Consider the following 13,573-nt stretch of genomic DNA (forward strand, 5'->3'; position numbering starts at 1 on the left):
GTACTCAGAAAGTTTTGTAATGCAGATGTATACATTACAAAGGAAAACGAGTATGTAGTAAGGTTGAGTAAGGTACAAGAAGTTGATAAAACCTACTAACCAAAGCCTTCTCATAGGCTTAACATGATGAGTCATGTCATTTCAATTGAATTGAAATGAACAACTACATACAAGATCAAATTAGATTATAGAACATGAAATAGTAATCAGGCATTGACTATTCATATGTGATAATCACATTTGTCGTTCGAGTTTTTACTTTAAAAACTCCTTTTATACTTTGTTACATCCAAACGGGTTGTAGAGACAACATTGAACCCCGTTAAAGTGAACACGGATTAACATTGTATTCGCCCATAGTCACTTGTATGAGGTGACGTCTCGAAGTGACTAGAGTGTGATGCGATTGATGGCAAGTTCAAGTGCCATAAAGTCATGTAAGACGACTAGTCGATCACATAGGCAGACTGTTAGGAACACTTTGTCGGGCAGTGACCGCTTATAGAGTTCTGGCAAATTTATATAGCCTGGTCGTGGCGAGAGCTACAATAGTATTCTAATCAGTCGATTCTTTTGACTAAAGACTGTTCGCCTAAGATGGCACAGTTTCAGATTAACTTTGATTTGTGTTACTACGACCTTCGTAAATGGGGTCAAATGGGAATATTTTGGGTTATGATGGCTGTGGCTAGTCTAAGGGAATAAGTGCGATAGGAATTGTCCACCCCCTTGTCAGGGTTAAAACAATATCTCAGGGCCACTCGAGGAGTAATGAACTGAAAATGCGTGGCCACGCTCGGAAGGTATCCATGGTGGATAAATTCCGGTCAATCAGTTATTCTCCAGATCGAGGAAACCACTCTCGATATGATCACTTGCAAGTACGACCCGAAAGACACCTTGCATTGAGTGGGAGATAGTAATAGGACAAGAGAATTGGTGACGCACACTTGTCGAGGACAAGTGGGAGATTGTTTGGAAATGTGTCCTCAATAATAGCGCGATCACATGATTTAAATATCATTATTAATTAAATCTCATACCAAGAATACGAAAGGGATGATACATTACATATATAGTCAACTGGTCCACACATATCGGTGATGATTGGCTGGCTAGAGTTTGACATTACTCGTCGATGCGTGACGGTGGTGATCGATTGATCCTCGAGGTCACACCTAAAGGACGATTCCCTTAATTGAAAAGGTTAATTAATTGTATGCCGATACGGATTAATTAATTCCTTAAAAATTGAACAAATTATTATCTTAAGAGAGAAAATGACATCTTATTATAATGTGATTAAATCAGATTTCATTTAGTAATTTAAGAAGTTATATTACTAAAATTAATCGGTGTTTTCGAAACACGCGAGATTAGAATGATAAGTTAGTTATAATTACAAGATATTGTGAATTATACTAACTAGTAATTAAATGACCATTTTATGAGAAAGTAATTTTAAATTACTAGTCAATTTGTTAAATATGATTTATTTAATTTGTAAATGATATTTAATTTGTTAAATATGCATTTTAAATTAAAACATGACATAAGACATGTCACATGTCACATGACATACAATTGTACAATTGACAAAAATAAAATGGACTCCATATTACAACACAAAACCGAAATATTGGTGGGCATTGTGAGATGTTTTGTCTTTTTCCATTTGTCTTATTCATTTGTCCAAATTGCATGATAGTGACATGACAATGCAAAAGACTTACACCTATTTGTCTTGTGAAGACAAAAAGAAAAATAATTATGGTCTATAATGTCTAAAGGCCACCGGTTTTGTGGGTGAATGATAGAGAATTTTATTTCTTTTAATTCACATATAATTCATTCCATAATACATGTAAAAAAGGTTCATGCATTTTCTCTCTTCTCTCTCTTTAATCTTCATCAAAAAGATGAGATTTTAATCCAAATTATTCATGAAAGATTACTAAAATTATTAATGTAATATATGAGTGTTAGTAATCAATTTTAAGGTAAACCACAATATAAATATCTAGTACATATTAGTTTGTGGGTTTGAGGGATAGTCTTGGGTGCAACTAATTGGAGGGCTTCTATTTTGAGGTCATATATGTTCATCCAATATGGAAAGCTCAAGAACTAACAAGAAGGAGATCTTGTTGGTGCCCATTTGACCGAAATTCATATGGTGAGAAAATGATTTCTTCACTTATTTATTTTAGTTTGCATGCATAAGATCATTTATTAATTTTATGACAAATTAACCTAAAACATATATGAATATGTTAGTATATAGATCTACTTTTCCTTCAAAGCCATCAGAAAAAAAGTTGGATATGGTTCAATAAGTCATAAAGGAAGCAGAGGAGGAGGAGGAGGAAAAAGAGGTAATAATATTTATGTCTTATATATATATATATATATATACAATGTGTTATATGATTTGGAAAATCAATACGTGTTATTTGGACAAGTGTTAATGTACAGAAGGAAGTCGAGGAGGACATGGCAAGGGAGAAGGAAATGGCAAAGGAGACTCGGGTGGGAGCCGAGGATCGATATCAGGCAGTTGAAGAGGAAGAGGAAGCCAGGAAGGTCGTGACACAGGAAGATATTGAGGTAGTTGATGATCAGACGTTCTTCTCTACACCAAAAAAAGGTAATAGCTGCTAGTTTATAATTATTCATCTCAGTACATGTTTTTTACTTATGAAATTTATTAAAGGTAGTGAATGTATGTGTACTAATTGATTAAAGTTGTCATGAAGGGCGATTGCAAGATGGCTTTTCGTCTGTTCTATTTACAGGGGAAACAGAAAGTTACTGTTGCCAGGGGATACGTGTTCGATTATGACCGGCTTCAACAAGTTAAGGTTCATGGTATACCCCTTCGTCACAATTGAAGTAAAGTGGAAGTGTCCCAATTATATAAAGACGAGTATGGGGAAATAAAAGTACCATTTCCTAATGAGGAGATCACTTATTTGAAAGAAGCCCTGAGCTCTTATGTGCAATGGCCTAACAACCTCATCAATGTTGGCATCCCCGAGGTACCTATACGCAGACGTTAATTATTACTTGTTCTTTAAATATATTAGGGTACGAATATTAACACATTGTAAGTACATTTGCAGAATTTAAGCAAAGTCATGGCAGCAGCTAAAGCAATTACTACTACGTCAACGAAAATTGTTGCAGTCAAGCCTGCTTATGATTCTTATTATGAATCGTGTGAATATAAGAAAAAAATGAAAACTGCTTCGCTGATGGCTTTGCACAACCTGGCTGTAAAGACGTCACCTAGAGGGGATGTAGTCATGATTAACTGATCGGTCCGTTTCGTGTTCACAAATAGATGTGGTCGTTGGGTCACGGTCGAATCAAAACACAATTTATAACTTCACAAACAACTCTACAATTAATAAAGAGGCAAGTAAAGGTCGGATCCCAAGGGACGGGAATTGAAATGAGATTTCTATTGAAAGTAGTGGTGTCTTAGGGGTGTTACAATTTGGGTTGATGTAGAAGGTCACTAACTAAAATAGCAATGAAAATAAACTAGCAAGATGAATTAAAAGGGGTGTCAATGTGAGCACTAAGTTGAGCACCCAATTGAGTAACGGAGTCAACTTCATGCTTTCCTCCTCTAGTAGCCTTGTGAGGTCTACTATATTGTGAGTTATGGACCGCCATTTCCTCAATCTTGTTCCACGTTTGATTGTCATCAACTTCGGTGAACATTCCATTTGATCCCATGTTGAGAATGTTCCTTGAATCTTCATATAAACCATTCCAAAATTGTTGTACCAAGAACCATTCGCTAAGTCCATGGTGAGGACATGAGCGACAAATTCCCTTGAACCGCTCCCAAGCTTCATACAAAGATTCTTCATCCCTTTGCTTAAAACCGGTGATTTGAGCTCTTAGCATGTTAGTCTTTTCCGGTGGGTAGAATTTTTTGTAGAAAGCTAGAGCCAACTTCTTCCAAGAATCTATTCCGAGAGTGGCCTTATCAAGGCCCTTCAACCATTGCTTCGCGGTCTTGGATTAGAGAAAAAGGAAATAAGACCCATCTAATTTGGTCTTGAGTCACACCCGTTTGAGAGATTGCATCACAATAGTCGCAAAAGGTTTCCATATGAGAATGAGGGTCTTCACTAGGCATCCCCCCAAATTGGCTCCTTTCAACTAATTGGATAAAGGCGGATTTGGCAATAAAATTTCCGGTTAGATGTTGTGGTGTAGGAGTACCATTGGGTAGGTTCTCCTCGGTGGGTACGGAGTGTGACGAGAATTTAGGCGTTGTAGGTTGATTTTGTGGGGTATTGTGTAATGGGTTCTCCTCTCCTTCTATTGCGAAAGGGTTGGTGAACTCAATATTTGGTTGAACAACTTCACTAATACCTCTTAAATTCCTCCTAACAAGTCTCCTATTGTTCGTCAAGGTTCTTTCGATTTCACGGTCAAAAGGTAACAAATCACCTTGTGACCTTCTAGACATGCAAAATATCAAACAACTCGAAAACAATTAGAACAAACCTTGTGGAGTTTTACTTCCCCAAGGCGAAGAAAGACACAACTAATAACAATAAAAAGAAATCTAAATCAAACAAACACCGTCCCCGCCAACGGCGCCATTTTTGATCGGTCCGTTTCGTGTTCACAAATAGATGTGGTCGTTGGGTCACGGTCGAATCAAAACACAATTTATAACTTCACAAACAACTCTACAATTAGTAAAGAGGCAAGTAAAGGTCGGATCCCAAGGGACAGGAATTGAAATGAGATTTCTATTGAAACTAGTGGTGTCTTAGGGGTGTCACAATTTGGGTTGATGTAGAAGGTCACTAACTAAAATAGCAATGAAAATAAACTAGCAAGATGAAATAAAAGGGGTGTAAACAATTGATTAAAAAGCACTAGGGTGTCATGGGATCATAGGAGAATCATGGGAATTGATCATACAAACATGTTCTCAAATTATAAGCAAGCAATTATGGTTGTGATGGATTGAGTTGGGTTATATCTTACAATCCTAGGAAAGTTTGGGTCCCGGAGCCGAATCGATTAGATTGTACAACACCTATAAGTCGACTTAGTCTTCCCTACTCAACAACATGCATGGTCTAATGAGACTCGAGTTGGTTTATGTCTTACAAGTCTCATTGAAAAGATAGGTGGTGGTAAATGCAAGGATTCATAGGCTTAGCATTTCATCGAACATAACATGTGCAAGAGTTAAGATCAAAACAAGCAAGCAAATAAACCATGAAAGCATATTAATTTAAGCATGAATCATTCCCCATGTTGGTTTCCCCTAATCACCCATTAACCCTAGCTAAGAGACTACTCACTCATTATCATGTTGATCATGCTAGCAAGGTTGTCAATCATACCAACAAATTGAAACATGATGAACAAATGAAAGTAATTAACAATAATTAAAAAGGGATTAAGAGATTATACCTACTAATGATTCCAATAACAAAGCAAGAATAATAGAAGTACTTGATGTTTGATTGAGAGGTTGTCAATCTCCCAATAATAACCCAAATAATCTTCAATTACCCAAAATAAAGGATGAACAAAAGAGAGATTAAGGAAATAAAACTTGTATTAGAACTTGAATAATTGTTGATTACAAAACTAAAGAGAGATTTGATTGATATTAACTACTCTAATTATTGATAAGAAGAACATGCTCCTCTAATTAGACTAATGGGGTATTTATAGTGAAAATTAGGGAGGATGCATTAGGTTTAACTAAGGGCTAAACTAGTAATTACACTTTTTAGATTGAGCAAGGAAGAGCCGGTATTTTCCGAAGGAAGGGCTTCTTTCTTTGTAGCTTGGGGAAGACGAAATTGGCTGTGAAGGAATCCGTGCGGATTAGGGTCGGGACGGTCGGATTCTGGCGATGGAATCCGAGCGGATTCAAGAGAATCCGGGCAGATTGTGGCGGTGCAATCCGAGCGTCTTTGGAGGAAACCGCTCGGATTGTGCTGTGAGGAGACGGGCGGATTGGAGACAATCCGCTTGGATTGTAGCTCAGCACAATTCCTTCTTATTTTCTTCCCTTTTCTTCATAAATTCCTTGGGGATTTCCTTGGGGACTCAAGGATCCTTTCTCAACATTGCTCATCTACTATCAAATGTACAAAGGCCTTCTAATCTTGTCTCTCCTTGATGCTTGGTCATTGAATTCGATCAATTTAGCCTCGTTTTGCCATGAAAATGCAAGCTTCTTACTCCTTTCCTACCAAGGGATCAAAATCTCAAAGAATATGCAAAACAAAGAACTAAAGATAGTAAATGACCCAAATATGCACTAAAAAGCATGGGAACGAGGCTAATTCGGGGACTAAATGTGCGCTAATTATGGTCACATCAAATATCCCCAAACCGAACCTTTGCTCGTCCCGAGTAAAGAGGTGACAAAGACTTGGACCAATACTAACTTATCCTAATAATATAGCCGATATGAGACAATTAGCGGGTCTCACTCCGCCCCTTCAACTCATAACAAGACAACCATGAGGTAGGATGCCTTCTTGCAAGGCAAGGTGGGTCTTGCCAAAATGGCGACACATCCAAACATCAAGCACACAAAGTCACATAATGGATGCATCTACAAAAGAATAGCCACTTTTTCATCAAGTGGCGGAGGCACTAAAAAGGAACAAATTTAAGAGCATGTAATCCCTCACAAATACTAGTTCAACAAATTACTAAGGCTAAGAGGATGGCACTAAATCACCTCCAAATGGTGTTAAACTAGACTACTTTCGTCCTCAATTTCCAAATGCTTTCGTCAAGAGCGATCGGATGGTGGTGGAATGATGATCCCTATGATGCTAGTAGCATATGACATGACAAGTCTCGAATTCTCTACAAAAGTAAAGGTCATGGATCGTCCCAAGCTCGACCAAGTGACTTGACAAAAAGGCTTTTTGGGAATGAAGTGCTCAAATCTTCATACACAACGGGTGGATATGACTAGTATTCAAAATTGTCCTCATTTCAACTTTCACATTTCAAAAATTTAAGATGGGGTTTGTCCCTTCCGGGCTAGTGTCCTTTGCTTTCGCCAATCGCTTATTAGGCAACCGGTTAACCTCTAGACAATAGCTTTTCGGGGTGATAGTCACTCTGTCTCTGGGCGGCCGAATTCACAACCGTGTGGGGAGCCAATTCAATGGATCCCGCACCAAAGCACATCGAAGTGGTACGCCTCCATCAAAACAACTTAAAATTTCTCAACATTCAACAATTCATAACATTTGAGGTTTCCTTGGCATTAAATTACTTCCACATGACAAAATTCTTTGAAATGAGCACTTCAAACTTATTGATAGAAAATATTTTTGGGTTGCCTTACCACAAGGTCAATCAAGGTCACCTAGACAAGTTAACCAAGTCTACATCGCATCACGGGGTTGGATAGGTGACTCACATGCAAACCCTTGACTAGGCTTTGGGTCATGGGTCAAAAGACACTAGTATGACACTATCTAGGGTGTTTTACAACCATTCTAGTAGACAAAGTCTTAAGTTGAACAAGTATTTGTAATGGCTTAGTTGCTCTTGTCAAAGTTCCAAATTAGGCATTTGTCAAAAAATTTCTAACATGCAACTACATGCCATGATGCAACTAATATAAACATCCTAATGCAAGTGATTCTATCAACTAATATGACATATAAACTAAATGCAATTCCTAAGTTCACATTGTTATACCGCATCAATCAAAATAAAGCCACATAGTCATTAACATAAAGAGGAAAAAGGAGATTGGAAAGATCATACCATGCAGTCTTCAATATCCTCATGTCTCGGATATGGCGTAGTCGATCAATGTGAATAAGGATAGAACAAACACAATATATACAAAACAATTTATACAAAAGGAAATAAACATGTTTTTGGGTTTTCAATTTTTCAAATTTTTATGATTTTCGAAATTTTTCAATTTTTTTGGATTTTTGAATAAGAGTTAAATGTTAGAATTCCCATCCCCACACTAATATGGGCATTGTCCTCAATGGCCAAAATGATGGAAATTATGCAAAGATGATGCATGATTTCTATACTAAATGCAATCTACACTAAGCTACACTACATGATGCATGGTTTTTATTATGATGGAGAGGATAATTTAGATTACCTCCCGTTGTGTATGCATTAACTTCCCCAAACCGAGTGAGACACTATTGCTAATGTCCAAGGATGGGTGTAGTTCATGCACACACTATGCAATGCATGAAACTAATTTATCATTTTGGATTTTGAAAATGGGAACAATAAAATGAGAACACCTCAATGGTACCGAGGTGTGAGTCCTCTATGGTGCTAGGACTATTCCACCAATGATCAAGAAAAATAATTAAAACAAAGAGAGAAATAGACAAACCATGAGAGGGTAGGAGTCTCCAAGGCTTGCTAATCTTCCATCATGTCATCACCATCATCACTTTCCTTATTAGAAGTGGTCACATTGCCACTTCCCTCTTCATTTGCTTCATCACTTTCTTCCTTATCTTGCTCATCATCTTCTTCACCATCCTCTCCTCCTTCTTCACTTGCTTCTTCACCAATGTTATCATCAACTTCTTCATTACCAACAACCTCATTGTCACCCGAAACGACCCTAGATGCACCCGGAAATAGGACTTCTCTATCCGCCCAACTAGGCAAAGGACATGATGGATCAAGTAGTCCTTGCCTAGCTAAGTGTAGGAGGGGTGGATATTGAGCCAAGTAAGCATTTTTCCGATCCTCAAAGGCTTGCTTGTGCATTGCTTGCATGAGAAGACTCAAATAATCATTTCTAGCTTCAACTCCTTCCGGCTTGAACTCTTGATACTCAAAGGGGTAAGGTGGTATGACAATGGAAGAGGAGGGCATTTCAAGTTCACCCTTTTGTTGTTGGATAATATACTCGGCCTCTTTAGAAAGGGGAAGTAGATAATTGGTCCGGTGGACACTTAGACGACAAATCTTTGAAGGCAAAGTGAACGATCTAGCTTCACTAGTGAGCCATCCATACTTAGTGTCAAGGGGGTTATGGGCAACCCACTTGTACTTGTTTATCATAGTATGCATATCAACAAGATGACCACCCTCCTTCGCCTTATACTTGCTATCCTTATTGAAGTTAGGATCAAAATATTTGGCTAGGATAGTGACTAAGCCGCCATTGACAATAACGGTAGTGCCTTTCTTCCCACAATCAATGTTGAGCCATCTATCTACCAAGAGCCTCAAAGAATTGTAAGGCTTGGTATGTACTCTTCCAATGTTCAAAGCCGATTCAAGAAGAATAAAATCAAGTTTGGTGAAATGGTTGGTATCTTTCCTTGCAATAATGGTGTTTCCCATGACCTTGTGCCATACTCTTATGCCCGGATGGTGGACTAAAAGAGCACGACTCGCATGAAAGTCCTCAAATTTCCTCCCGAAAATTGCCTCCCAAAGAGGGTCGGGGTCATACTTCCCATAATTCTTAAAATAACTCGGTTCATCACTAAGACCCAAAATTTCACCCAATTCTCTAAAGGAAATGCGTCTACTAACATTAGCTAGACGAAACTCGATATTTTCCCTAGTCTCAACTTTGGTGACTTTCAAAGAACTCAAAAATTCCAAGGTAAGGGAGGGGTATGTCAATTCCTTTGTTTCAAACAATTTCTTCAACCCCATTGCTTTGAAAGAGGCTCTAGTTTGCTCAAGGACACCCAACTTTCCCAAGGTGTCTTCACAAATAAATTTGGTGGATTGAAATGATTTCCTAGCAAACTTGGCAAAAGTATTTCTATGGGTTTCGGAAATAAAAGTTACCTCCGGATAATGCAAAAGTTGATCGATTTCCGGAGTAGAAGATGTTGTTGCTCCCATAGAAGGTTGTTGTTGTTGTTGCACTTCCAAGTTTGGTGTTGCTACCACCATAGCCAATGCTTTCTTTGCTTGAAGAGCCTTTTGCCTTTGTGAAAGTGCCTTTGTTGCTCCCTTAGTCCTTGCCATTGATGAATTAACCAAGAAAAGAATGAAAAATCTTCAATTTGTAGTGTACCCAAATCGATTTAAAGGTGAAAGGCTTTGCCTTTATTAATTCAAAAATCGACTCAAAGGTTGAAGATTTGTGCTTGGTTTTGATTTTTATTGAAGAAGGAGTGATTAATTTGTTGTTAGAAGGATGATTTGATTTGATTTTGATGAATGTAGTTGAGGGATTTTGTTTTTGTGATGGAGAGGATGAGGGTTTTGGTGTTTTGAAGTAGTGTTATGAATGAATGAATGAATGAATGAATGAATGAAGGTGGGAGGGGTTTTATAAAGACCGAAATTTTCGAACTGCAGGGACAATCCGTGCGGATTCAGCCCAAGACGGGCGGATTCTGCCATTTCTGGGTTGGAAAAACTCGCCTAAAGACGGGCGTATTCGCGAGAAGACGCTCGGATTTGCTTGATACGGGACGGGCGGATTTTCCAGAAGACGGACGGATTTCAGTCCAGGAATTTTTCTTTTTTCCTCAGCTGCAAAGACGGACGTCTTTCTTTCAAGACGGGCGGATTCTTCAAGACGGGCGTTTTTTTCTGCAGGACGCTCGGATTCTGTCACAGTCAAAAATTTTCAAAATTCAGCTCAGTTCAGGACGGGCGTCTTTGCTGCAGTACGCTCGGATTTCCTGAAGACGGGCGGATTCTCCAGAATCCGCTCGGATTGTACCCTTTTGTACCCGGATTCAGTTCCATCCGTGTACAATGCATTTCCCTTACCATTCTTCTTCATATCATGTGTTCTCCATTGTGGGGGCACTACTAAGGCATGGATAGCCTAGGCAATTGTCATCCCCACACTAAGGTAAAGCACTACACATCAATTGAAATTGTTAGTCCCTCCCTCACTTCTCTCTCAAACATGACAATTATCTTGACCAAAGTAAATAAAATAAATCCAAAGATGACAAAAATGCAATACAAGAATTGAAATGCGAGTTAGGGAGTTAGAAATATTTACAAACGGTGGTTTAGGGAGGACTCCACCAAACTCTCATTCATGATGAGATGTCAAGGGGGCATGTTCAAGGTGTTGTTGATGTTGCTCAACACCTTGAAGAAATAATCAAAAGCTTGTTCATTATCGTTGTAAAGCTCTTCAATAGACCTTTGCCCTTGTTGTTGATCTTGATCGATGGCATTAACAATGTAGGGATTAAAAATCCCTTCAAATTCGTCGTCCCAAAGACCACAAACTTCATTAAGTTGATCATTGAAAATTTCTTGATTTGATGGAGACAACTCTCCCAAATTCTTCTCTTGGCCAATGAGGCCATCCTCTTCTTCTTTGATTGATTTTGATGAGCTTTGCAAGCTCTCCTTGTCACAATTCACTTGCTCTTTGAATGGAGCATCTTCAATTTTCTTCTTCCATTGGAGTTCCGATTTCTTCCTCTCATCCTTTCGGCTATAATGATCAATCATGAAACATGGTTCATGCAAACGAGGAGCTCTCATAGTCTTGTCAAGATTAAAGGTTATGCTTTCATCTCCCACTTCTAGAGTGAGCTCACCATGTTTTACATCAATCACCGCACCCGCGGTGTGTAGGAAAGGTCTTCCTAGAATGATCGGAATGTTGGAATCTTCCTCCATATCAACAATGACAAAGTCCACCGGGATGAAAAACTTCCCAATTCGCACGGGGACATCTTCCCATATCCCTAATGGTGTCTTCGTCGATCTATCGGCCATTTGGAGTGTGATATTGGTGCATTTAAGCTCTCCCATCCTCAACCTTTTACTCACCGAGTATGGCATGACACTCACACTAGCCTCTAGATCACATAAGGCTTTGTTGATCGTTGTGTCGCCAATGGTACACGGTATTGAGAAACTTCCCGGATCCTTTAGTTTTGGAGGTGAACTCCCTTGAAGTATTGCACTACTCACCTTAGTGAAGGCGATAGTCTCAAGTTTCCGAATTGACTTCTTCTTTGTGAGGATATCTTTCATGTATTTCGCATAGGCCGGCACGTGATTGATTAATTCCGTGAAAGGAATCGAGACTTCCAAATTCTTCACAATTTCCATGAACTTTCCAAGTTGAACATCAAATTTGGGCTTGGCTTGACGACTTGGAAAAGGAAGTCTAATCACAATGGGCTCCTTCTCCTTGACCTTGTCTTCATCTTTCCTTGAACTTTCTTCTTTTGATGATTCTCCATCCTTGGAGTTTTGCACAATTTCTTCCTTATCACTAGCTTCCACAACTTCATCCTCAACTTGCTTCTTCGGTGCTTCATACCTAGTACCACTTCTCAAGTGAATGGCACTAACCGTTTCATGTCTAGGGGGATTACTTTGAGGTGGTAATTGCCCTTTTTGTCTTTGTGAGCTTGAAGATGCTAGTTGAGTCAATTGGGTTTCCAACATCTTGGTGTGAGCTAGGATGTTGTTGATGGTGGTTTCCTTTGCTTGGCTATCTTTTTGCATTTGAGTGAAAAGCTCTTGTTGATTCTTTTGCATTTGGAGGACCGCTTTTTGGACATCAAAACCTTGGTCATTTTGGTGATTGTATGGATTTTGATTTTGGTAACCTTGGTTTTGATTGTAAAAGGGTCTTTGATTTTGGTTTCTCATGGGTGGTGGAGTGTATGTTGTTTGAGGGTTTTGAACATTTTGGCTTTTGTATGAGAGATTTGGATGGAATTTGGTGTTTTCATTGTAATAGTTGGAATAAGGGGTACCACTCTTGTATTCTTGGAAAGCATTCACTTGTTCATTTGTTCCCCTATATTCACCTTGGTCATGTCCCAAAGTTCCACAATTCTCACATATCCCACTTGGGATTGATGAGGATGCCGTCATGGCATTAACATGATGCTTTGGTGATTTTGAGACTTCTTCAAGTCTAGCCATAGCTTTTCAAACTTCAAATTGATTGTGTCAATGTGAGCACTAAGTTGAGCACCAAATTGAGTAACGGAGTCCACTTCATGCTTTCCTCCTCCAGTAGCCTTGCGAGGTCTACTATATTGTGAGTTATGGACCGCCATTTCCTCAATCTTGTTCCATGTTTGATTGTCATCAACTTCGGTGAACATTCCATTTGATCCCATGTTGAGAATGTTCCTTGAATCTTCATATAAACCATTCCAAAATTGTTGTACCAAGAACCATTCGCTAAGTCCATGGTGAGGACATGAGCGACAAATTCCCTTGAACCGCTCCCAAGCTTCATACAAAGATTCTTCATCCCTTTGCTTAAAACCGGTGATTTGAGCTCTTAGCATGTTAGTCTTTTCCGGTGGGTAGAATTTTTTGTAGAAAGCTAGAGCCAACTTCTTCCAAGAATCTATTCCGAGAGTGGTCTTATCAAGGCCCTTCAACCATTGCTTCGCGGTGCCGATTAGAGAAAAAGGAAATAAGACCCATCTAATTTGGTCTTGAGTCACACCCGTTTGAGAGATTGCATCACAATAGTCGCAAAAGGTTTCCATATGAGAATGAGGGTCTTCACTAGGCATCCCTCCAAATTGGCTCCTTTAAACTAATTGGATAAAGGCGGATTTGGCAATAAAATTTC

At 38.9% G+C, this 13,573-nt stretch overlaps 2 non-coding genes across 2 annotated transcripts; both read left to right on the forward strand.

The window, feature by feature from the left end:
- The first annotated feature begins 3,811 nt into the window (after positions 1-3,811).
- On the forward strand, positions 3,812-3,918 carry LOC141589072 (small nucleolar RNA R71). Its single transcript, XR_012520027.1, has one exon. It is a non-coding gene; the product is annotated as a small nucleolar RNA R71 (small nucleolar RNA).
- Positions 3,919-13,173: 9,255 nt separating this feature from the next.
- LOC141589073 (small nucleolar RNA R71) lies at positions 13,174-13,280 on the forward strand. Its single transcript, XR_012520028.1, has one exon. It is a non-coding gene; the product is annotated as a small nucleolar RNA R71 (small nucleolar RNA).
- The last annotated feature ends 293 nt before the right edge of the window (positions 13,281-13,573 follow it).

The sequence above is a fragment of the Silene latifolia genome, chromosome 6 (assembly GCF_048544455.1).
Source record: "Silene latifolia isolate original U9 population chromosome 6, ASM4854445v1, whole genome shotgun sequence".
Lineage (NCBI taxonomy): Eukaryota > Viridiplantae > Streptophyta > Magnoliopsida > Caryophyllales > Caryophyllaceae > Silene > Silene latifolia.